The sequence below is a fragment of the Asparagus officinalis genome, chromosome 7 (genome assembly GCF_001876935.1).
Source record: "Asparagus officinalis chromosome 7, Aspof.V1, whole genome shotgun sequence".
Lineage (NCBI taxonomy): Eukaryota > Viridiplantae > Streptophyta > Magnoliopsida > Asparagales > Asparagaceae > Asparagus > Asparagus officinalis.
Genome location: NC_033800.1, coordinates 8,907,950 through 8,912,320, shown reverse-complemented (window position 1 = coordinate 8,912,320; position 4,371 = coordinate 8,907,950). Strand labels below are relative to the sequence as shown.

Below are 4,371 nucleotides of genomic sequence, written 5' to 3'. Positions count from 1 at the left end.
GTTCAGATCCAGCATTGCTCGCTTCCAAAAAAAAAATTTTTTTTTTAAAAAGCAGTAAATATTGCTCTCGGTCTCTAGCTTGAGCTCGATTATTGCATTATTTTCTCCCAAATATAATTAAAATTTGAAGCGCGCCAAATTGCGCTCTTGATATCAGAACTCTCGGATTATTTCAAAAAGAAGAGCCAAAGCAAGAAGAGATAGTAACAGGATAGAGCTGAATCGTTCTTACGGAACATTTGCTGCTAAATTTCTAAACATTTACTGAGTGAAGAGGAACGGGTAGGGGTGGCAATTTATGACCCGACCCATCAACCCGACCCGACCCGACCCGTTTATATTGGGTATGGGTCAAGTTATATGGGTCGGGTCATAAACGGGTCAACCCGAACTGACCCGTTTATTAAATGGGTAAATTAAGTTGACCCGTCTGACCCATTTATCAACCCGTATAACCCATATAACAACCCGTATAACACCGACCCGCTTCGTCTCTCATAAACGAAGAAGCCCTTGGTCCCTTCGTCTCCGGAAAAAACTCATCACCTCCGATCTCTATCCTCGAGCTCATCTCCGATCTCGAGCTCATCTCCGATCTCTCTCCTCAAGCTCGAGCCCCACCTTTGATCTCCTCTTGCCTGAATCTCGAGCTTCATCCTGGATCTCCTCTCTCCCCAGGGCCTGTGATCTCCTCTCCCCTCGAGCGCAAGCGCCACCTTCGACTTTCTCTCAAGTGCTCAAGGATCAGATCAGAAACCCTAGATAGGTAATTTTCAGCCCCGATTTCTAAATTCTAGGTTAAAATTAGGAGACTAAGATCTTAGCTTGATTTTGTGGTTGTAATTTTGTTGATTTTTGAGGAATTTTGAGGAATTCTAGGTTAAACTATGTACCTAAAACAGTTCACGAGCATGGAGTATCAGAGCTTCTGTTGCATTCTTGTTCAATTTTGACTATTGGTTTATGGTTTGATTTTTGGAGATTTTCACTTGCTTCTTGCACTCTAGAGATTGGAATTAACTTAAGAATGTGCATGAACGATTGAGATTTCTGACTTATCTGTTCCCTAGCAATTATCATACCATGAGCATTTTACATTTGCCGAACTTCTTTCCTTTGATTTCTCTACTCAGTGGGCTTGTTCTATCTTATCCCATTTAATATTAGCATAAATAATAATGGTAATTAGTGCTTGAATTCCCTTGCTAGGTTAGCAATGGAATATTGTTGTTTTAAAATTTTTTTTACCTCTCTTTCTTAATGATAGTATGGCATTCTTGTTTTAGAACAGCCTAAAAAAACCTCTCTTGAGATTGTGTGATGTACGCCAAGAAGAAAATTTTGATTTATGTTCTATCAGTAACTTTGATCTCATGTAGTCTACAAAAGGATGCATCATCACTTTCTAGTTACATGTATTCGAGTTTAGAAGGTTTTCATTGCCAAATCTATCAGTAACTTTGATCTAAGCCTACCACATTTCTTAAGAGATTTGTAGATGTTCATCAATCAGTTGGTCCTGCATCAAATAAGCCTGTTGTGCTGCTACTGTTAAACTTGCCAATGGAGAAGGGAGTTTTTCGTATCAACCCTCCTTTAAAAATCTCACTTATTTGTATTGGTGGCAGTAGTTTGACAGTTTCATCACTTTTGCGTTGAAGTATCAGCATATGAAATAAGTTTGTTTAATTTTAAGTTTTCTTGTGATTGATTTCTTTTCAGTTTTCCTAATATGATATTATAAAATTAACTATGGTAAAATGTAATCGTACTCATGTTAGGTGTTATTAGCCAATGCAATATTTGTTAGTCCTTTTTTAGCTAATATTGACAGTATCAATTGTTTTGGGCAGTTCTGTTCAACGTGCTTAATTTCCTGATAAGTACAGCTGATTTATTGGTATTTGCTGATATTTCAAAACTTGATATTATGTTTACCTAGGTCCGATCGATCAGGGAATTGGTCTAAATACATCTTTCTATATAACAACCAAATCTATCTCCTCTATTATACTGAAGCATATTTACTTTGCTATGTGTGAATCTCTGTTTCAATTTGTTTCTATTAATTTGGTCTTAACATATATGGATGATAAATATATATCTTAATAGTTAATAATACACAATTAGTATGACGTAAGTATTTAATAATCATAAATTACGACATCGACAGAGTGTCCTAGAAAAGTGTCAGAAATTAATATTAGTCTTATATATTTATTGTTTTCTATTTCACTCCCTACTTTTACTACTTGCATATGCTCATCTTAAAGCAATCTTGGATTTTGATGTAATGCCCAGGTAAGCCTAAAGGATCAGATATCGTGCTGGAAGCAATACTGGAAGCAGAGGTGGCTCAAAATGCCAAACATTTCTTCTCACAGCCAGGGAACCAGATACCTGAAGATATACCAAAACGGTGAGAATGTGAAGTTATCTTATTATGGTGTATAATGTTTGAATTCATTCTGAATAGAAGTCTCTGACATGAAAAGATACTTAAAGAATGAAACGGTTAAGAAAATTAGCAGCTTTTGTCTTCTCTTTTTCTTAGCTCGGATCCTCGGGTCAAAATGAACCTTTGGTTCCTGAACAATATTGTTGTGTGATTATGTTCGCATTTGTCTATTCATATGCACAGTGTTAGGGAATTTGTCTCCCCGCCTACTACGATTTATGCAATTTGGAAGCTAACCCACAATCAACAATATATAAAACAACCACAATCAAGAAGAAAGAACACCAAGATTTACGTGGTTCGGTCAACCAACTTCAACCTAGATCCATGGGGCAATAATAAGAGAAATTCACTATGTATTAGATAGAACTATAATAGGAACCACTCAACTCTCGTCTCTTAGTCTCTCAACCTAACATACATAATCAACTCTCATATTCTCTCTAAAACTCACTCCTTACAATCTTTTGAAGATGGAGGTAGAAAAACAATGTATTCTTAATCTATCATGTTGTTGTCTATTCTTTTTCAAAAAGTTAATTTTTGTCTAAATTTTGATTGGTTTGAGTAATATGCTCTTTTAGCGAACACTAGTTTATGTATATCATGTACATAAGAGTTAAATAGAGCTGCTGCAGCAAATGTTAGGATCGAAATGAAAATATTTTCAGTTTTGGTTAAGAAATAGCTACTTAGGAATAGTAATTGGATTTTTATTGTGTATGAAGAAAAGTACAGCACTTGTTTCATCCAATTTGCATGTCAGCTCAAAAAAATTGCAGATAAACTAACACTTGATTTGTAATAGTAATGCATTTATTTTCTTTGTCTGCTTCATTTTGATGTATTACATCCCTGCAGATGTCGCAGGGAAGAGCGAGGAGGGTCGTGCATTGTAGCCGGTGTAATCAGTCGCGGGGAAGAGCCGGTGTAATCAGTTAGAACTACTTGTGCAGCTCCTTTATGAAACAAGGTTTCTCTGCAATAATGAGAAAAGTTTAGATTCATCATATAGTCTGTGTTCTTTCTTTTTTAGCTTGTAGAGAGTTTTGAATTATAGTGAATATTGTGATGGGTTCTTGTATGGTGTGCCAAATTGAAGGCTGTGGAGGAAATTGCATTTTAGTAGGGAGAAGAGCATTGGTTAAGTTTACATATGCGTGCTGGTGATACATAATGTAAATGATGAAGCATTTTTTTGTGTTGAAAAACGATTAAGTGTATATGCGTGCTGGTGATACATAATGTAAATGATGAAGCATTTTTTTGTGTTGAAAAACGATTAAGTGTACAAAGCGTTGCTTTTTCATCCTTTTCCTGTCAACTATTGCGTGGTTAAGTTTATGTGTTTATCAATTTTTCTTACATGCATGATCGATTTTAAATCATAACATTTTATTATATTCATGATATATATTTAAGATGGTAAGATATTGGCCATGCCATCAGATATCAATGGAATTAGTCCTAAACAGAATAGATAGCAACACTTATGGGCTCAACAAAACAACCAAACTCAGAGGCGTTGATGTTATGTTACAACTTGTATTTTGGAGGTGAAAAAACACCATAAGTTCTTAAACGGGTTATTCGGGTTATATGGGTCGGGTCGGGTAACCCGTTTAATAAACGGGTCGGGTCATGTTGACCCATTTATTAAATGGGTCGGGTCGGGTCACACTTATACGGGTCGGGTTAACTATGACCCGACCCGACCCGACCCCGTTTGGCCACCCTAGGAACGGGGGGTGGGGGCAACATAAAAACACCAGTCGGTGATGCTCAAGAGGGGGGAGAGCAGGGTGGGGGGGGGGGGGGGGCAAGAAGAAAGAGGAAAGGACGGTATCAGATGGAGTTGCCCAAAATAATAAAGGGTTTATAAAGGGGCTAAAAAAGAGAAAGGATGCCAGTTC

The 4,371-nt window shown here is 36.9% G+C and overlaps 1 long non-coding RNA gene across 1 annotated transcript; it reads left to right on the top strand.

Moving 5' to 3' along the window:
* Positions 488–3,669, top strand: LOC109848480. Its single transcript, XR_002248803.1, has 3 exons — positions 488–766; positions 2,302–2,419; positions 3,320–3,669. It is a non-coding gene; the product is annotated as an uncharacterized LOC109848480 (long non-coding RNA).